The following is a 22,124-nucleotide window of genomic DNA, read 5'->3' as shown; positions in this document are numbered from 1 at the left end:
GTTCTGGTTCAAAGTCTCCCTCACGCCCCAGCCCATAAGACAGGGCTCACTCAGCACAACTGTTCTTCTCCCCTTGCTCCCTTGTGGGACACACACACACACTCATGCACACTCACGCACATACAATGGAGTAAGAATGATTTTCATTTTTCCTTTCAGGAGACCCAAGCCTCTGTAGGTCAAGCCCATTCTGATACCCAATGCATTCTGGTCCCTCCCCAGCGCTCAGCATTGCCAGCCCAGCCCAGGAAGGAGGCCCTCCATCCCTCACCACCCCCACAAAACATCCATAGGCTCAAGGCTCCCCCTGCAGGGCTCTTTGGGCTCCAGGAATAGTTTGGGTCAGGAGAGACAGGAACAGGAGAACGGAGGCACCTGATCTTCCTGTCTTCTCAGAATCCTTGCCAACTACAATCCCTGGATTTTTTTTTTTTTTCAGCTATTTATCCAGATGGGAAATGTGAGAATTTGTGAGAAAAGTTTAATTTGGGGAGAACATTAGCAGTTCTCGTCATGTTCAGTGACCACTATATAAAGATATGTAATCAAACTGATTTTAATCCCTAAGTTCATAACTATTTTTAAAATTCTCCCTTCTGCATATTCCGTTGCTTCCTTTCTTCTATAAACTGTCTAAGCCCAAGAAATCCAAAAACTTGACATCCAGGAGTATAAGAATTCTTTTACTTTTCCCTTGGATAGCTCACCTAAATAATCCCTCTCAAGTTCTACATTTTCATTCAAAGAGTTGTATTAGCACAAACTAGTTACATCAAAAAAGCCGTTAGATAAGAATTCTTCATATTTTTCTATTCCGAAAGCATCCATATCTAGTTTTAAAAACTTAAGACTGTTTGGGTCTTAGGCTGTCTGGGGTTTTCTTCCCCAGCTTTTCAAGACCAACTCTTCTATTTCAAACTGAAGTTGGCTGTAGACCATTTAACCTAAATATCCGTGGGCCCTCCCCCAACAGGCACAGGGGCCGTACTGTGGCTGCAGGAATTCCCAGCCCTGAGTTCAGCCCATCAGCGGTTGGAGGAATTTGCTTCCTTTCCCCTAAATCTAGGCTGCCCTTGTGACGCTTCGACGAACAAAATGAAGTCGAAGTGACTTTGCGAGAGTTCTGAACCCTGACCTCCAGGTGACTTGCAGCTTCTGCTCTTGGCCTCTTGGGGCTTTGGGCCACCACGTGAAGAAGCCCAGACTGGCCTCCCTGAAGCTGAGAAGCCAGAGAGCCCAGACAAACGCCAGCCCCACACCAGTCATGAGTGAGACCATCACAGACCACCCTCCTCCAAGAGCCATTGGAAAGAGTGACCCCAGGGACAGCAGCCCAAAACTCACCCCTGCTGAGCACAGTAGAAAATGCTGACCCACAGAATCATGAGCAAATGAAATGGCTGTCAGACAGTGAAAGACAAACATCATATGATATTGCTTATATGTGGAATCTTTGAAAGAAAAAGGGGGGGGATACAAACGAACTTATCTGAGGAACAGAAACAGACTCACGGACTTTGAAAAACGTATGGGTGCCAAAGGTGACAGGTGGGGGTAGGGGGTCGGAGGGATGGACTGGGGGTTTGGGATTATGGGGACCTGCTGTACAGCACAGGGAACGCTACCCAGTATTCTGTGATAATCTCTGTGGGAAAGGAATCTGAAAGAGAAAGGATGTGTGCCTATGTATGTCTGAATCGCTCTGCTATGCAGCAAAAAATTATCACAACCTTGTAAATCAACTCTATTTCAATAAAACTTTAAAAAAAATTTTTTAATCACAAAAAAATGGTTGCTATTTGAAGTCACTAAGTTTTGAGGTGGCTTGTTTTGTAACAACAGATAAGCAACACATCATGCTAAACCATCCCCTTCCAAACTAATACAAAGCTAATTTCTATCCCAAGAAACATTCTTCATTTAGCCACAGCTTTCATTCCTACTAGAGGACTTTCTTACGTACTTTGATGCTGCCTCACTCTGCAGTTCGTAAAGGTTTTGTTTGTGTTAGAAAATTATCAGTCAGAATAAAGTTCCTGCATATTCTTCTGTATATAAACTTCTATGATTTTTACTATAATGACTTCAATTAATTAAGGGAGTTTCTCTAAGATGCTCAAAACTTTTAGAAACACTGCATCACCTTCACAGCAGTGAAGGGCACCACCATTCCCATTTAATAGAAGTGTAAATGCCCACAAAAGGTAAGCACTTTCCCCACGATTACATAAAAGTCCACACAAAGGGAGCTTGCCTGTCCAGAGCTCTCTCCTGTATCTCACTCCACTGTCCATATAAATCCATTTTATATGTCTCAGGTGAGTTTAGTTTCTTCCAAGTATGTCTCCTCAGGTTTCATTTAGCCTGCACCATGCTCACAGAATCCATCAAGCATTTTAATTTGGCATCAACAGGACAGGTTATATTTTCCCCCTTAGGAAAGAGCCGCCACTGCCAAATTTCAGTTCTCATTTCCTGGATCCTCCTCCCATCCTGGAAAACAAACATTATTAACACTGCTCCCTACACAGTGAGACAATACATTTTAAAGGGCTCTCTAACCAAAAAAACCGATATGTATTAAGAAACTGTCATGCTCATTACCTATGGCTCCTGTTTTTAGAGATGGTGCTAAAGACTTGCTTCTATCTTTCTTTCTGTGCAAAATGGAGCATCATTCATCAAACAAACATTTTCAGTTTCTGATCATCGGTTTTTATGACATTCTAAATTCTCTGACTAATAGCTCTAGCCCCCAAATATGTGACAGATCCTGGCACCTGCAGCATCATTCTTCTTTGTGAGTAACTGAGGCAGAACACTGGTTTCAAGCTTAACTAGACATGCACTTGCCATCTCTCAAATGCCAAGTTTCTCATTCACAAAACCCTATGCTCCAAATCTTATTATCTATGGCACTTGAGTCTCAAGTTAGGCTTAAACCACACCCATGGCATCTACCTTCAAGAAAGTCCAGTTTTTCCATCTAGAGGTTTTATAAGCTGGGTTCCAGTTAGAGTTTGAAAGACTCACATTACTGTTGATAAGTACGAATTGCCAATAATATGCTGGTCTCAGCCCCCTCAATTTCGTAGTTCTCCCTTGGGGAACATTAATAACATTTAAGCTTTTGTAGAGCATGTAAGGCTCAGAACTGGGGTTTTTGCTATGCCTTTTCTTTAACAACAATCCTTACTGTTATAAGAAAAGACTCTAACTTAGAAAACCCTTGAAGAAGAGGCTCAGCAGATGCTGAGCCCTCATTCTTGAAGGATCAACAGCTGACTCTAAACGAATTTAACCTCCAACACCAATAACCCTTAATGGTTGCTTGGCAGCATTCTGAGCACTTCCTGAAAACTTCCCTCAAAGACTGAAGCTCTTACTTTACCCCTCCTCCAAGACCAAGCAATTTAATTTGATGGAGAATCATAATCTATTTATTAGAATACAGCCAAGTTAATGATCTAGATCTCCAGGCTGTTAAATTTGGATGAGAGGCCACTATTTAAACAGATGGAGGAGGGATTAAAGATGCAGCACATGCCAGAACTTTTAAACCAGTGAATGTTCAGCAATGAGGAAGAAAAACTCCTCACCTTTTTCTTTTTTAAAAAAAGCAAGAAACAGACTTCTCCTGCATTAAGCCACTTAATGTTGTTCTAAGGCTTGTTATTGCAGCTACCATTACCCTGACAAATACAAACTGTGTGTTTGCATGTATACTCTGAAAACTGCCTGAAGAATATAGAGCCAAATGTTACTGTGATTCTCTCTAGCTGGAGACATTCTGGGTCAAGTTCATTTTCTTCTTTGTGCTAATCTGTGTTTTATACAACAAATGAGTTATCACTTCTGTAAGAAGACACAAAAGTTAAGTGATGATAGTTGTATGTACCTGCAACCTCAGGACAGGACACGTGCAGCCAGAAGCACAACCATCACTTGCAGGCAGTCTATGTGGAGCCAGGAGACCAAGATGTGGGGCCTGGCTCTGACAATGACTGCTTATGTGACCTTGAACTAAGACAGAACACCTGCCTCTCAGGTGGTGGTGTGGATTCGATGAAATCATACAGGAAGAACTATTTTACATAAATAAACACTGTAAGGATGCTATTGGAAACTTAGAAATAATGTGCCCATTTGATATATTTAAGTCCTTCAGCATTCTAAACTGGTTGTAGATATAAGAATGTGCAGCAAACACAGTACCAAAAGGTACCCAGGTTTTCTATCTATATAGACAGAGCATGTAAAACACAATCTGGCAAATTTGCAGTATCTTAACATCCCACTATGATGAGTGAAAGGGAAATTTCATTATTTTTTTTCTTGCTTATTCTATCTAGATGGGGCATGAACAGATGAATACATGCTTATAAGTTTAGATGGTTTGCTTGGTACCTTACTTTTAACTTGGAAGAGACAAAGCTATAACATCAAAGGATAATAGGAATATAGGCTGCAAATCACATGATTAAAAGTGACTTGTGTCCTTTCCCATTAGACAAAACTCTGCTATTAATTCCTTCCCCCATAATTTGTCTTGGCCAAAATGTAATAAAACTCTCTAACCATATCAAGAAAGAATTAAAGGACTAAAGAAAATGACATAGGTGTTTTTGTGCCATTTCTACAATTTCGAACTTAGGCAGAAGTAAGTTAATTATTTTGATGCAGGTTTCACTAAATACAACACACACATACACACATTTTCCTTCTCTTTCCAAACCACTGTAACTGCTGTTCTTTTGGAAGACTAAGATAATACACCTACTGGTCAAAAAACCACACAATTACACTTCTGAAGTCATAGCTGAAAATCACAGACCTGCAAAATATTTTCATCAATGTATTAGTAATTGATAGGACAGTCATCTTCAACTTCTATAGCAACTCACTTAAAAGAGCCACAGTGGATTTTAATTCTTGATAGACTCGTGATGGTGCCCTCTTTTGATACTACCCCCTTCATTTAATCATTTAACAAGTATCTACTTAACAAGTATCTATTGTGTCATGCCTATTACTATACACCTATGTGTTAGATGCCGGGGACGCAAAGACAAATAAGACAAGATTTCTGAAGGCTGAAGTAGATTACAAAGGCGAATGGAACTTTTCCTCTGTTCATCTTTTTTTTTTTTTTTTTTTTTTTGGTCTTTTGTCTTCTTAGGGCCGCACCCAAAGCATATGGAGGTTCCCAGGCTAGAGGTCGATTTGGAGATGCAGCCACAAGCCTATGCCAGAGCCACAGCAACGCACATCTGAGCCACATCTGTGACCTACACCAGAGCTCACAGCAATGCCAGATTCTTAACCCACTGAGCGAGGCCAGGGATCGAACCCGCAACCTCACGGTTCCTAGTCGGATTCGTTTCCGCTGCGCCACAACAGGAACTCCTTCTCCGTTCATCTTGTTCCGCCTCTCCAGAGCTCTCCACACAAGGCCCACGCCCCTCCTCCTGAAACCCTCTCTCTGCATCCCTTCCCGAATGTCACGCTTTCCCAAGTCTCTTCCTGATCACTCTTTCTCAGTGTTCTCTGCCAGCTCCTCTCCTATCAAAGCTCTGAATGTTGGAGCATCCCAGTGCTTGGTCTTGAGCCTTTGTTCCTTCCCTCAGCTCATGGCATCTGTTCCTGCAGCTTCAAAGCCCAACCCACAGCTCTCCTGATTTGGTGTCTGCAGCTCATACTTTTTTCTTCTGAGTTCTAGACTGCCAACTGGACACTATGCCAACGTTTCAAGCTAAGATTAAATCTAAGATAAACGTGTGAGAGATATGTGTGATAGAGATGTAATAGACACATGATTGACATGTGACAGACACAAGATCAACATGACTGACACGTGATCGACAAGCTACAGATACAGGAAACAGATGAATAAAAACAGATGATACATAAAAATTGATGTGTTAAAAGATGATGACATGATAAGACAGATGACAGATACATAGGTAACTGAGGTAGGTGATCGACACGTGACTGACACGTGATAGACGTTTAGAAGGTTTTCAACTTGTTTCAAAATCTTTTCATTGATCAACTAGCAACCAGGAGGTGATCAATGAGGTACATGCCTCCATGAGGGATGTGACTACATTTAAAAGCCACCTCAGGGACATGATGTACTCTCTTCTACTAGATTTCATTTTCCGTTGTTTAAACCAAAGTCCAAGTTTAAACATATTATTTAGAAATAGAAACATTGGGGCTCAAGAGTGGAGGCAGAGCTCCAGGAATCAGGTGCCTCCAGGAATAACTGAAATCGTGCAAAGCAGACTGGCAAACTAGGAGCTTCTCCAGAAAGTTAGAGGCTTGGAGAGAAGCAAAGAGGAATAATGAGGAGAGAGAAAACAAGGCTCTTGGGAGCACTGCTAAAGGGTTGGGGAAAAAGAAGAGAGAAAAGAATCAAGAGGGTGGAGGTCATCTCGAAATCCAGTGAAAGAGGGTGACAAGGAGGTGCCAAAGCAGCAAGTGGGTCAGTGACACAAACCATTAAAGGAGGCCTCATGTAACCACAAGCATCTAAGGGGAGACAGACCACCATGGGGTTAGGGTCAAAGCTTGGTCAGAGCAGAGAGAAGACGCAGGCAGTGAATCGGCTAAAACAGCAGAGAAAGGAAGCAGGGAGGAACGTTACAACAGTCAGTCCACCGATGAGAGCAGAACACAGAGGATAAATCAGGAGCACATGCCGCTGCATACAGAATGTCAAATTTGAGCTCTTTCAATGTGTCCAGTTTTTTCCCCACTTGGCACTAATGAAAACCTAAAGGGTATTTCATCAAATTTTAGACTATAGGCTAACCAAATAATATTGTATTATGAAAATTTAAAGGTCAATTCTGCTTAATAGCAGTGACCAAGTCATGACAGAAAACAAGTGTTTTAACAGAGATTTTAAAAATCCCATTGTGACTCAGAGGTAATGAACCCAAGTAGGATCCATGAGGACGTAGGTTTGATCCCTGGCCTGCTCAGTGGGTTAAGGATCCGGCGTTGCCGTGAGCTCTGGTGTAGACTGCAGATATGGCTTGGATCTGGCTGGGCTGTGACTGTGGTGTAGGCTGGCAGCTACAGCTCTGATTCGACCCCTAGCCTGGGAACTTCCATATGCCGTGGGTACGGCCCTAAAAAGACAAACACACACACAAAAAAAAACCTATGTAAAACTGCAAGAATCTAATTTCTGAATTTAAAAAACAATAAATGTTTCTCTTACTTAATAAAACTGAAAACTACAGCATCATGGATTTTACAGCTGCAGACGGAGCCCACTGATTTATTTTCTAACAAGCGCACAACAAAGACCTGGGAAGTGCCAGAGGGCTGCAATGGGACTATTAGTGATGTAACCAGCCACCAGGGTCCCTTGAGCATGTAACAGGCCAAAGTCTGGGGGGAATGACACATCAAATATGTCCAAAATCCTTCATTTCATGATAATACTTAAAAAAACAAATTGATCACCTTTGGAAGATACTAGGAAACCTGAAGATACTAAGGAAGATACTAAGAAACTCCTGATTTTGAAGATGGATAATAAACAAAGGGAAAGACTCCGGGGTTTATCCTGCCATTCCTTTACAAACAGTTCCTTAGAGTAACCAAAGAACTGACGAGGCAAAAGTCTTCTTTATAGAAGCATTTCAGTGAATCAACAAAGAATGATAGAATTACAGTATTATTTTGCAATTGAAATAAATGATGTAGGTCAGGATTGGCAAATGACGACCAATAGGCCAAACCTAATCTGGTAAATATAGTCCAACAGGCCAAACCTAACCTGGGAAATACAGTCCAACAGGCCAAACCTAATCTGGTCAACACAGTTTTACAGGAACAGAGTCAGGCCCACTCCTTGACCTACTGCCTGAGGCTGCTACCTGCAATAACAGAGACAAATGGCCCTCTGTGCCCAAAACACTCATTGTCTGGCCCTTTACAGAGAGAGTTTGCCAGCCCCTGATCTAGACAATGATTATCACAAGTTGCTAAAACGGCTGGGCACAGAGCAGATGGAGTTCATAACGGATGGATCCAGCTGACAACCCCTGTTCACAGGTCAAACGGAACCTCACAAAGGGGGGTCTGGCAGATGTGTCCCCTGATGTCCTGCAGTGGAAAGTACACACCTGACCCCACCCCTGGAGTCTTCTTGCAAAAAAAAAAAAAGGAGAATTTGTCAAAACTCTGGTTGTAATGACCAGTTCACAGGAAATAAAGGGGACAGAAAAATTAAGCTATATCAGGGAGATTTAATTAGCAAAAATTCACACTGTGGGAAACTCTATAGGCAAAGAATCTGGTTTCTTTAGTAAATTGCAAGGGGGGGGGAGGTGAACCTATAGATCGAAGGAGGCCTAAGACAGGAGTTCCCATCCCGGCTCAGCAGAAATGAATCTGACTAGTTCAATCCCTGGCCTTGCTCTGTGGGTTAAGGATCGGCATTGCCCTCAGCTATGGCGTAGGTCGCAGACTCGGCTTGGATCTGACATTGCTGTGGCTGTGGTGTAGGCTGGGAGCTGCAGCTCCGATTAGACCCCTGGCCTGGGAACCTCCATGTGCCACAGGCACAACCCTAAAAAGGAAAAAAAAAAGAAAAGAAAAAGAGGCCTAAGACATTTATCAACTAAATGCATGTATCTTCCTTATTGGGATTCTGATTCCACACAAAAACTGGGAAAAAAAAAAAATTTGCAAGACAATGGGGAAAATCTGAATACTGATCAGATATTTGATGACAGAATGATGTTTTCTGATGTGATAATAGCACTGTGGTTATACTTTTGAAAAAGGCTAGTCTCCTTATTGTTTTAAGGATACACCCTGATGTATTCACTGATGAAATAATACGGCATCTGGGCCTTGTTTAAAATAATCTGATGGGGAGGGAGGGGGGCAGACAAATGAAGCTAGATTGGCCATATGTTGATCATTGTTAAGGCTTGGTGATTAGTAAACAGAGAGTCACTCTACAATTTTCTCCATTTTTGAATATGTTTAAGGTTTTTCCATAATAAAAAGACAAAAATAAAACCCATCAGCAAAGCTTTCTGCCTCTACTTATGTTTCTCCTGCTGCCCATCCACCGTATATATCTGTTCCCAAACCACATACTTATCACCTCCAAGGAAGGTACAGTTCAAGGTGGCACCCAAGTAACTCAGCTGTGACAGCCCCTGATGATAAACGCTGCTGAAGGAACACCGGGGGGTGGGGACACTATGGAAAACATTGTGGAAGTGATGTTACACCTTCCCGGGCTCTGCCTTCCCACCCCTGAGTATTCTTGTACATTGCAGTGAACACACCCCGATATTCTACTTTCCTCCTACGGAGGAGATTTCCTTTCTCTAAGTGGCCCTGATGTACCCCACCTTATAACCCAGATTCCACTGCCTATTTCATAACTCCATGCAAGAGACTCGGCCGCCACTCCACCCCCCGGGGGCCCTTTACTTCCGCGGTGACTTCAGCTGCCCACCTCCTGCTCCCATCCTCACCCCAGGCTCTCCTAGACTCCTGCTCACTGGTTGTTAACAACCCCACACTCACGTCCGCCCAGTGCTCATCCCTCTGCTACACAGCTTCCCTGGTACCTCCAGCTGCCCACTGTGGGGCCAGAGGATGGAAGAGCCAGGCAACACGTCCACAACCAGGGATCCATGGCAATAACCGCAATGAAAAGGATGTCTAAAAGGCAAGGGGAAAAGTGGGATTACATAGAGCCAAAAACCTTCTGCCCAGCAAAGGAAACAATCCGCAGAGTGAAAGGACAACCTACAGAAGGGAGAAAACATTGGCAAACCATACGTCTGATAAAGGGTTAAGAGCCAAAATATATTAAGAACTCCCTCAACTCAGCAAAAAATTAATAACCTGATTTACTAATAGGCTAAGAACTTGAAGAGACATTTCTCCAAGGAAGATATACAAATGGCTAACAGGTTAAAAAAAAAAAAAAAGGTCAACATCATTAACCATCAGGAAGCAAAAATCAAAACCACAGCGTGATATCACTTCACACCTGTCAGGTCAGGATAGCTACTATCAAAAAATCAGGGAATTTCCTGGTAGTACAATGCATTAAGGATACAGTGTTGGCACTGCAGTGGCTTAGGTTTAATCCCCAGCCTGGGAATTTCTGTGGCTATAGGCACCGCCAAAAAAAAATAAAAAAATACCAAGAGTTGGAAAGGACATAGAGAAACTGGGACCCCTGAACACTGTTGGCAGAAATGCAAAATGATGCAGCTGCTATGGAAAACATAATGGAGGTAACATTACAAGATCCAGCAATCCCACTTCTGGGTATTTATCCAAAATAACTGAAATCAAGACCTCCAAGAGATACTAGCATTCCGTGTTCACTGCAGCACTATTCACAATAGCCAATATGTGACACTAAACGTCCACTGATGGATAAAGGGATTTTTTAAATGTGGTATGTATATACAATGGAATACTATTCAGCCATAAAAAAATAAAATGGAAATCCTGCCATTTTCAGCAACATGGATGAACCTTGAGGACATAATGTTAAGTGAAATAAGACAGTCACAGAAAGACAAACAATGCATGATTCTACATATACGAAGTATCCAAAGCAGTCAAAATCATAGAATCAAAGAGTAGTTATGGTGATTGCCAGGGTTTGAGGGGGGAGAAAAGTGAATTATTAATCAATCAGCAAAGAGTTTCAGCTCAGCCAGATGAATAAGTTCTAGAGATCGGCTGAATGACACTGAATCTATGGTCAACGATAACGTGTTACACACTTAAATTGTCAAGAGGGTAGGTCACATCTTAAGTGTTCTTCTACAAATTTTTTTTTTAAATGGGTTCTTTTATTACTGAACAAAATGCAGAGGCAAACTGTGAAGATGAAATTGAGGCATAGCAATGCTGAAGGAAACCAACGTGGGGGGGACCAGCTTACTGTTTACCACCTCAAACAGCCTAACAGCATAAATGAATAGGTTTTGACATCAGATAAAGAAATGGTATGTTTCAATCCCTGAAATTTTTAAAACATTCTAATGATCACATTTAGGCAAAAAAAAGTTAAGGTTTTTTTTTTTTTTTTTTTAGATCTGTGTTGGTTGTTTTGTTACTGTTGTCATGTTGCTGTTACTTTATTGCTGCCTGAACTAAAGTGTGAGGATTAGGATGGGGAGGAAGGTCACTCCAAAGAGATTCTGTGAATCTCTGACACAGAGATTCCGAGAAGTGTCTGACACAGAGAGCTCTGCTGGGGGTGGACATTGCTGAGTCACTGCCACCCCCACTCTCACCTTTTAAGGTTATTTTCTGAAAGAATGCAGTGGCAACACTGTGGGCAGTCTGACATTTAATAAATAACCTACTGTGATAAGGACATCTTAGGACATAAATCCCTAATTTGGGCCACAATAATTTTTGGTTAAACCAATCCCAGCTTTCTCTAACGATGGAGCTCTGGGAGCTTGAGTCAGTCCCTTGAGAAGATCACTTAACCTTTCTGTGGCATGGCTTTTTCACCTGAGAAATTAAGATTCTGGACTTGATGGCTAAAGACCTTCCTATTCCAACATTACAGGGATCCAGGAATAGGGACAGCCTTTCCATCGGTACCGGGGTATCAGCAGTAATTCAAATGACAGCTGAGAGCATTTCCGTCCCCACAAAGCAAAGCACCCGTAACACTCTTTCTTACTATTCAAGGTTCATTAGGTCCCCCTAAATGTTCTTCTTAGGGCCTGACACATACATCTAAGCAGCTTATAGATATTAACTGTTGCTAATGTAAATTACGTCTAAGGAAAGCAAATTGCTGTATTACAATATTAAAATACATGGTGATGATCATGCCTTTATAATGCACTGGTACTCTGAGGGCAAAAAATTGTGGGTTTGAATCCCAACTCCACCAATCACTAATTCTGTGATCCTGACTGTGTTATTTAAAATGTTTGAGTCTCTGTCTCTCGATTTAATATGAAGGTAGTACTGACCTCACAGGTTATTTAGAAAGGTTAATAAGTAAAAATAACCAATGTAACACGCCCAGTTAAACAAACATTAGTTCCTTCTCTGCTGGCCAGTTCTGATCATTAAATTCTTCTAGGCATTCCTGATCTCTATGTCATTTCTGGTTTCATCCTGGATCTCCGGTCATAATATACCCTTGGCTTTTATGCGTAATTGACAAAGGCTCTCTCCTTGACCAAACACTTGAATCGGGCTTCTCTGAGATCTCAGCTCAAGGAAGCCTCAACCTTGGCCCCTGAGAACTGTAACTTTCAGCACCAACAAAGTCATCCACCCATGACACCAAGAGATGAGCAAACACTAGTAGCATAGTTTCTACCAGCTCAAGGCCATGGTCCCAGAATGATGACCCCAGCTTGAACATTATTTACTGAGCCAACATTTGCAGAGTGCCTCTTGTGTGCCAGGGACCACATATCTAATAACAAGCAAGACACTGCCACCTTCCTCAGAGAACTTCCTCCCAATCCAGTGACAGGAACCAGCTGTTTACAAAATACAGCAGTTACAAGGCAGGGAGACACATACCGGTGGCATCTCAATGTTCAAGTACCCGGTGGTGTAACTTAGTGTAAAAAGTTATCCTTCTTGACTTCCACTGAAAAACCATGAACTGCAAAGCAGGAACAAGCTCCATGGGCCCAAGCACAATGCCTTACATTGTGCAGCATTTGTAAGTTCATCAAAGCTTTTGATATACATGCTGTTATTGGCTATTCTTTCTTATTTGGATGAAACATAGTATATAGCACCTTAGAATTTAGAAACAATTTTCATTATCCAGATGTCTAAAAGGTGGCCACTAGTGTCCCTTATATGTAGTTCAATACTTATAACTCTTTCAAGGCTCTTTTTTTTTTTTTTTAAAAGCCACACCCACAGCATATGGAAATTCCCAAGCTAGGAATCAAATCGGAGCTACAGCTGCTGGCCTTCGCCACAGCCACAGCAATGTCAGAAGCAAGCCTGTCTGCGACCCCTACACCACAACTCACCAGAACACCGGATCCTTAACCCACAGATGAGGGCTGGGGATCGAACTCTCATCCTTACTGATACTAGTCGGGTTCATTACTGCTGAGCCACAACGGGAACTCCTCAAGGCTTACTTTGTGTCTACAAATCTACAAAATAGGAATTTCAGAAAAAGAAAAATAGGGGAAGATTTTCTTTCATATGTTCCTATAAAGTCACTGATTTCTTCTTTTTTGTTATTCAGTGTACTATAAATATTCATTCATGAATGTAATACCCTGAATTTAAAAAAAAAACTGTGTCTCAAAATGTTACAGGCTCTACTTTTGAGCTTCTATTAATCCAAAATCAATGCCTATCAAAAACACACATGTAAGGAGAGTTCCCATCGTAGCTCAGCGGAAATGAGCCTGACTAGCATCCATGAGGATGCAGGTTCAATCCCTGGCCTCACTTAATGGTTTAAGGATCTGGCATGGCCGTGAGCTGTGGCACAGGTTGCAGACGTGGCTTGGAACTGGTGTTGCTGTGGCTGTGGTGTAGGCCAGGAGCTGTAGCTCTAATTCGACCCCTAGCCTGGGAGCCTCCATATACCCTAAAAAGACAAAAAACAAACAAACAAAAACAAAAAACAAACAAAAAAAACCCACACACACACATACTTAAGGACATACAATATTGGTTCAATACAATATTGGTTGTTTACCACAGGGGCATATATAAAAATAAATTACCGCTAATAATTAAAAGATTTCTCCAACAATATACAGGGTAAATGCTGGTATATCAGAGTAGGTAAATGTAATTTCTGTGTATCTAACAATTTTTTCAAATACTTAATTTTTTAAAGCAGTTTAAGATTCAGAGCAAAATTGAGGGTAAGGTACCAAGATTGCTCATATCCACCTCTTGGCCCCCCACACTTGCAGGGACACCCCGCCACATGATCAACATCACTCATCTGAGCAGTACATTTGCTACAATTGACGAATACTACCTAATAATTTTTAAAAGCTAGTTGCAATACTGATTTCTACTTCTTATAACATAATGAAAAGTATTAGGTCCAAAAGAAACCAAATAAAAAAAATTTTTTTAATGTGAGAAAAAAGAAGGTATACATGTATGTGTGACTGGGTCACCTTACTGTACAATAGAAAATTGGCAGAACACTGTAAACCAGCTATAATGGAAAAAAATAAAAATCATTATTAAAAATTAATTAATTTAAACATAAAATAAAACAAAAGAAACTAGCATTAAAAATTAAACATTGTGTCATTTCATTTAAAAAAACTAAAAAAATAATTTGACACCAATAAGTCAAATTTTGTGTTTTCCAAATAAAAAGGTTGTTCTTAATATTCTACAAATTACAAATAAAGATCTACACTAAGTCATTATCAAATTTTTTATAAAAATTGACATATATTTATAATTTATTTTATGTAAGAAATAATTTTAAAAACTGACTCAAAAGAAAGTACTCAAAAGACCAAAATTATAATAACACTATTATAGGTCATTTTATCCTCTAACACAAGACAGATAAGCCTCTTAGCCACAGGTGCATATTGAGAAAAATTTCCCTAGTTTGAATTTTGCAAGATGATTTTTTTTAACTTTTCCTGTCTAATCATTATATCAGAGACTCCTTGATTATTCTAAGAAAAGATTCGAATCTAGAGAACAAAATTGCATGATCACATATCCTTTTGCCAACTTAGATCAAACAAAGTAATGACCCTAAGGATGCCTTTGGGTCACTAAAGAATGAAGAATGAGAGTAGTTTGTATCAGACCTACGGTCCCATGAAGAAGGGGTGGATAAAATTTACCAAAGCAAAAAACTGTTTTAAGTTCTTTTTTTTTTTTTTCTTTTCTAGGGCTGCTTCTGTGGCATATGGAGGTTCCCAGGCTAGGGGTCAAATAGGAGCTGTAGCCGATGGCCTATGCCAGAGCCACAGCAACACGGGATCCGAGCTGCATCTGCAACCTACACCATAGCTCATGGCAACACCGGATCCTTAACCCACTAAGCAAGGCCAAGGATCGAACCCGCAACCTCATGGTTCCTAGTTGGATTCGTTAACCACTGCTCCATGACGGGAACTCCACTGTTTAAGTTCCTAAAGAGCAACCATGACTTGAGAGACTAAGTTGCTGAAGAGAAGGCAAAGGCACTAAGGTGGGCCTGACATTCTCCACCACTTTGACACCAATTTCTATGCAGACCTGGGGGCCAGAAGGACAAGAAGCAAGCAACAGCTCACTGTGGTATGTGCTCAAAAACTAGAGTTCAGGGAGTTCCCTGGTGGCCTAGTGGTTAAGGATCCGGCATTGTCACTGCCATAGCTTGGGTTCCATCTCTGGCCTGAGAACTTTCACATGCCATGGGTATGGCCAAAAAATAAATAAATAAATAGAGTTTGGGTTTACCAAAGTGGACTTGGACTGGAAGAGCCAAGATCCAAAAGAAAAGAGAAGTGCAGAGAAGCAAGACCAACATTCTACATAATATTTTCCTTCAGGATTTTTAAGTTTCACAACATGAGAAGCCAGAAAACCAAAGACAGTGGCATACATGAGGTTAAGATACTAAGCAGGTGAAGTCAGCCATACAATGAGACACCAACATCAAATGCTTTCACTGACGTGTGGAATCTGAAAAAAGGACAGACGGAACTTCTTTGCAGAACAGATGCTGACTCACAGACATTGAAAAACTTACGGTCTCCGGAGGAGACAGTTTGGGGGGTGGGGGGATGTGCTCGGGCTGTGGGATGGAAATCCTGTGAAATCAGATTGTTATGATCATTATACAACTACAGATGTGATAAATTCATTTGAGTAATAAAAAAAATGGGAAAAAAATAAGATACTAAGCAGAAGAGTTGCCATTGTGGCTCAGAGGAAACAAAACTGACTAGTATCCATGAGGACACAGGTTTGATCCTTGGCCTCACTCAGTGGGTTAAGGATCCGGCATTGCCATGAGCTGTGGTACAGGTCACAGATGCGGCTCAGATCTGGCATTGCTACAGCTCCAATTCAACCCCTAGCCTGAGAACCTCCATATGCCGCAGGTACAGCCCTAAACAGACAAAATTAAAAAAAAGAAAAGAAGATACTAAGCAGAGCTTTTGATTTGTAGGACTGAGGAAAAAGAAAGTAGAGCTGGGCTTGCCAAGAAAGAAGGCCTCAGGTTTTCAGTTGGGCTCTCTAAAAAGCTATGCGCCAGGAATTAAGGAAAACCAAAGTAAAATACTCTTCAAAAAGAACGAAACTCAGAATCAAGTATTCTCAATCCTTCACTGAATCTAAATAGGCAGCCCCTACCTCTGTTTCCAAAAGAAAACCAAATGCACTCTGAAGGAAGACATTATTCAGAGCTTCTGCAGTTTTTTCAAATACACTGTCTAACAGTCCATCAAAAATATCTTGCTACATAGCAACATAGATACAACTAGAGATTATCACACTAAGTGAAGTAAGTCAGAAAGAGGACAAATATCATATGACATCACTTATATGTGGGATCTAAAATATGGCACAAATGAACCTATCTACACAACAGAGAAAGAGTCACAGACATGGAGAACAAGCTTGTGGTTGCCAAAGGGGAGGGGGAGGAAGTAGAATGGATGGGGAACTGGGGGTTGGTAGATGCAAACTACTATATTCAGAATGGATAAACAAGGAGTCCTGCTGTATAGCACAGGGGTCTACATGTCTAACCTCTTGGGACAGACCATGATGGAAAGTAATATTTTTTTTAAAAATGTATATATATGTATGACTGAGTCACTTTGCTGTACAGCAGAAATTGGCACAACATTGTAACCCAACTATACTTTAATAAAAAATAAAAAACATGAGAGTTCCTGTTGTGGTTCAGTGGGTGACAAACCCTACTAGTATTGATGAGGGTGAGGGTTCGACCCCCGGCCTCCATCAGTGGGTTAAGGATCCAGCACTGCAGTGAGCTGTGGTGAGGTCACAGATGCAACTGGGATCTCTTGTTGCTATGGCTGTGGCGTAGCCCGGCAGACGTAGCTCCAATTCGACCCCTAGCCTGGGAACTTCCACATACCACAGGTGCGACCCGAAGCAAAATTAGTAAATAATAACAAAAAATACCATTCTGGCGGACAAGACCAAATGACAAACTGGGGCAGAGGAGTGTGGAGGAGGGAAGGGGGGACATAAGACAAAGTGACCCACTGGTGATCCAAGGACTGAAGCTATTAGACTATGACAACCTGTGCAAGAAAATAAGATGATTAAAAGGACTGTGATTAACATGTGCAAGAAAATAAAATGACAAGTGAAGAATTTCACCACAGAACTGGAATCTATTTTAAATAGGAAAATAAGAATCAAATAAAGATTGTAAATCTCGGAGTTCCCGTCGTGGCGCAGTGGTTAACGAATAAAAAAACCAATATCTAGAATAGACTCACTTTGATGTGATAGAGTGAAGAGGCTGGTAGAAAAATCCTCTCCCCAGAAAGCAACTAAAAGCTGGTCAAAACCATCCAATACAATCATCTCAGCATTCTGGAAGTTTCAGCACGCAGCAAACTGAGATGCTGAACTCTGGGTGAGATGAACACTGAGTTCTGTAGTGCTCTTGCCTGGGGCTGCTCCCATCACCCTGTGCCCCCTTCAGCATGCTGGTTCAACCAGGGCACAGCCAACCATGGGAAACAGCAGCTTCACTGCCAGCTGTCAAGGAAGTTCATTTGATATGATTCGTTGCTGTTTAAAGTGTTGACCTCTGTTATAAGCTAATAGAGACAGTAGCTCCACCAGCCTAAGAAAACAATTCTGTTGGAAACAAACTACAGACAGAGTGCTCCAGAAGTTCAGACAGCAAAGGGAGGCTTGAAACTGTTTTCACATAGTCTGGGTTAAGCAGAGGCTGAGCACCTTCATAGTAGAGACTAGTGTTTAAGACTCTAACCCACTCAAGGTAAACAGAGCCTGAATACATGCAAAGAGAAGAAAAGCATGCCCAGGGAAGTAAAAACAAGGGCAAACTGGAAAATAGCTTGAACTCTGAGTGGCCTCCCCAGGTCACATGCAGATCTGTCCACAGAGGGTGGAAGCCCTAATGGCTTGAGATATCGGAGTACAACTTCTAATCAATCTTTGGCTGAACCTCCAGCTATACAGATACAGGAAAGATCTCTAAAATAAACAATCAACTGACCAAAACTATGCTTCAAAAACCAAGCTATTCCTAGATAAACAAAACTGAGAGAATTCGTTCTTAGCAGACCTGCCTTACAAGAAATACTAAAGGAAGTCCTTCAAGCTGAAAGAAAATGACAACAGATATTAACTACACCATGGAGAAATGAAAAATATTCCAAATGCTAAATAAGTAGTAAATATAAAATATTCTATTCTCTTATTTTCTTTAAAACCCATAAAATTATAGAAAGCAGTAATTATACACTACTGAACTTGAAATATATAGAGAAGCAATTGTTTATTTTGGTAGTATATCTAGATATAATACATATTGCAATAACACACAGGCAGGAGGAAAAGGATATATATTTGAACAAAGTTTCTATATTTCACTGGAAATAAATAATGTTAATCTGAAGTACACTTCTACAAAATAAGTATTGTGATTTCTAGAGCAACGACTAAGAAAATAACAACAACAACAAAAAGGTATATTTTAAAATCAACAGACAAATTAAAGCATCCCACTAAAAACTAGTTAACACAGGAGTTCCCGTCGTGGCTCAGCAGAAACAAATCTGACTAACATCCATGAGGACGCAGGTTCAATTCCTGGCCTCGCTCAGTGGGTTAAGGATTCAGTGTTGCTGTGAGCTGTGGTGTAGTCACAGACTCGGATCTGGTATTGCTGTAGTTGTGGTGTAGGCCAGCAGCTATAGCTCTAATTCAACCCCTTGCTTGGGAATCTCCATAAGCTGCAGGTGCAACCCTAAAAAGAAAAAAAAAGAAAGAAAGAAAGAAAGGAAAAAAAACCTAGTTACCACAAAAGAAAGAGGTCAAGGAGAAATAGAGGTATGAAATTGAGGCAAATGGCAGATATAAAACCATATCAACAGTTACACTAAATGTGAATGGACTAAACATTCCACTCAAAAATCAGAGATTGCCCAACTGGAAAAAACAGCACAACTGAACTAGACACTGTCTATAAGTGTCACACTTCAGTTCTAATATACAAATTGACTGGAAGTCAAAAGAGAGAAAGACGAAATTATGTAAATAGAAACTGGAAAAAAAATGAATGAGCCAGAAAACAATAGGAAAAAAAAAAATCACTGAAATCAAAACATTGGTTTATAAAGGAAAAACTAACAAAAACTGACAAACCAAATAAGTTCATTAAGCTTCTGTTAGCTTAAGAAGACATAAATTGTCAAATTATCAAATTATACACAGAGAGATCCCACAGAAATTAAAAGGCATATAAAAGATTATAAACAACTTTATGTCCACAAATTAGACAACTTAGACGAAATTTTAAAATTCCCCAAAAAACCACCAAAATAGACTCACAAGAGAAAATCTGAATAGACTTATACGAGGATAAAATCTGAATTTGAAAATAAAAATCTTCCTACAAGGAAAAGCCGAAGGCCGTATGGCCTCACTGGTGAACTCTACCAAAAATTTAAATAAATTTTCTACAAAATAAGTATTGTGATTTCTAGAGCAAATAAAGAAATAAAGCCCATTCTTCACAGATTCTTTCAGAAAATAAAGGAAGAGAACACTTTTCAATTCACTCGACAAATCCAGTATTGCCTTGCTTTCAAAGCCAGATAAAGCTATCAGAAGAAAACTATAGAGCAATATCTTCATGAATAAGGACACAAAAATTCTTTTTAAAAAGGCTAGTAGACTGAATTTAGCAATACAATAAAGGGATTATATAGCTGGGACAAGTGAGATTTAACCCAGGAAAAGATTAGTTGAAAATTCAAAAACTAACACAATAAACTATGCAGTAAGTATAATATTAATAAAAGAGAAATAATTAATCAAAGGAAAAACACATGATCATCTCAATACATGCAGAAAATTATTTAACAAAATCTAATACCCACTGATAATTTTTTACAACTCTTTAAGTTTAGCAAGGGTCTTTCTCAACCTAACAAAAAATAATCCCCGAGGGAAACACAGACTCGTAATAAGGAATGAAGAGAAATGGTGAATATAAATGAATAGTGATGCTATAAAATAGCAATAATAATGTGTCGTGAGGTTTTATTCATATTAAATTAAATGGTAGCAACAGTAAATTAAAATAAATGACAGCAACAGTACAAAAGAGAGCAGGGGATTTATTGAGTTTAAGTATTCTCAGAACCATGCATTATGAGGGAAGTGGTTAAAGTGTCAATTTAGAGTAAATTCATAAGTAAGGTATCAATTTAGAGTAAATTCATAAGTGAATGTTGTAATCTCTAGGATAATGAATAAAAGAATAACAACAGGATACACAACTAACAAGTCAATAAAGAAGAAAACAATATTAAATACTAATCTAAAATGCAAAAAAGCGAAAGAACAGATCAGATCATTAAAAAACAAACAGTAAAATGGTAAATTTAAAATCAAATATATTATCAATGTAAATGGACTAGTAGATACTACAAAGATTGTCAGATGAGATTTAAAAAATCCAAAATCCCACTCTGTCACAAGACATGTTTCTTTGAAAACTCCATCTTGTCCTTCTTTACTTTATCCCATCTTCCTGCTTGAAACACAGTAAATGACTTAAGCTTAAGAACTGTTATGTGCCTAGAGGTCAGAGTAAGAGCTTAACCTTTTACCCCCAAAGTGGCTTTTAAAATAGTAAAAGAACTTATATAATAGTAAACAAACCTTGTATCATCCACCCATAGCCATTCCTCACTTGATCTCATCTAAAGAGCACAATAAAAGCAGTGTGGTTTCTTGAGGCAGGGCTCTTGGTCCCTGAGACCTTAAGTCTCCCAGTTTCCACCTTTACTTAAGATAAATGTTTCACGGAGTTCCTGTCGTGGCGCAGTGGTTAACGAATCCGACTAGGAAACATGAGGTTGAGGGTTCGGTCCCTGCCCTTGCGTGTTAACGATCCGGTGTTGCCGTGAGCTGTGGTGTAGGTTGCAGATGTGGCTCGGATCCTGCGTTGCTGTGGCTCTGGCGTAGGCTCTGATTCGACCCCTAGCCTGGGAACCTCAATATGCCGTGGGAGCGGCCCAAGAAATAGAAAAAAAAGACCAAAAAAAAAAAAAAAAGATAAATGTTTCTGTGTTTTGTTTTATGTTAACTTTTTTCCTTAAGTTCCACAGCACCTGCTCTTCAGCCCCATCCTGCTGAGCTGGCCCCGGCACCACTCCATGCCGCTTACAAAAGAAACAACTCAAAAATAAAGGTCTGAAAAGCTAAAGTATAGAAAAAGATATACCACATAAACACTAACCAAAGAAAGTTACACTAATATCACACAAGTAGACTATAAGTCAAGAACCATTACTAGAACTAAAGAGACATTTAATAATAATAAAAGAGTCTAATACAATAAGGATATATAACAAATTACAAATTTGTATGTATCCAATAACATATCCTCAAAAGATACTGGAAAAAAAACTAATAGAATTAAAAAGGAACATATAAAAATTCATCATCAGAATGAGAGATTTAGCTTATCTTTCTCAATAATTGACAGAATAGACATAAATTTAAATCTATGGATAGAAAGTTTGATAAATACAACTAATAAATCTGATCCAATCTACAGATACAGAATAACTACAGAACAAACTGTACAGTCATAAAGTGTTCATGTATCAATTACCAAATGTGACCATATTCAGGCTATAAAGCAAGTCTCTAAAATATCAAAAGACTAAAATCCTTATAGCACGCTATTTGATAATAATGGATTAAGCTAGAAATCCATTTTTAAAAGATCATTAGAATATTCCAAATACTGGAGGTTAAGCAATGAGTCTAAGTAACCTATGAGTCAAAGAAAAACAAACACAAATGGCTTTTTTTTTTTTTTTTTTTTTGTCTGTGCCCACGGCATACAGAAGTTCCTGGGCCAGGGATCG

At 39.9% G+C, this 22,124-nt stretch overlaps 1 protein-coding gene across 3 annotated transcripts in view; it reads right to left on the bottom strand.

Moving 5' to 3' along the window:
- Positions 1-22,124, bottom strand: part of RNF182 (ring finger protein 182) — a 66,064-nt gene that overhangs the window by 15,842 nt on the left and 28,098 nt on the right. The window contains exon 2 of one of the 3 annotated variants that reach the window (XM_013977437.2): positions 9,568-9,705. The exons of the other annotated variants lie outside the window; for them this stretch is intronic. The gene's annotated coding sequence lies outside the window, so the exon portion shown is untranslated. The remainder of the gene's footprint in view (positions 1-9,567; positions 9,706-22,124) is intronic. 3 annotated transcript variants of the gene reach the window in all.

This window comes from Sus scrofa, chromosome 7, assembly GCF_000003025.6.
Source record: "Sus scrofa isolate TJ Tabasco breed Duroc chromosome 7, Sscrofa11.1, whole genome shotgun sequence".
Lineage (NCBI taxonomy): Eukaryota > Metazoa > Chordata > Mammalia > Artiodactyla > Suidae > Sus > Sus scrofa.
Note: the sequence above shows the minus strand (reverse complement) of the source record. Positions and strands in the feature narration are given on the sequence as shown.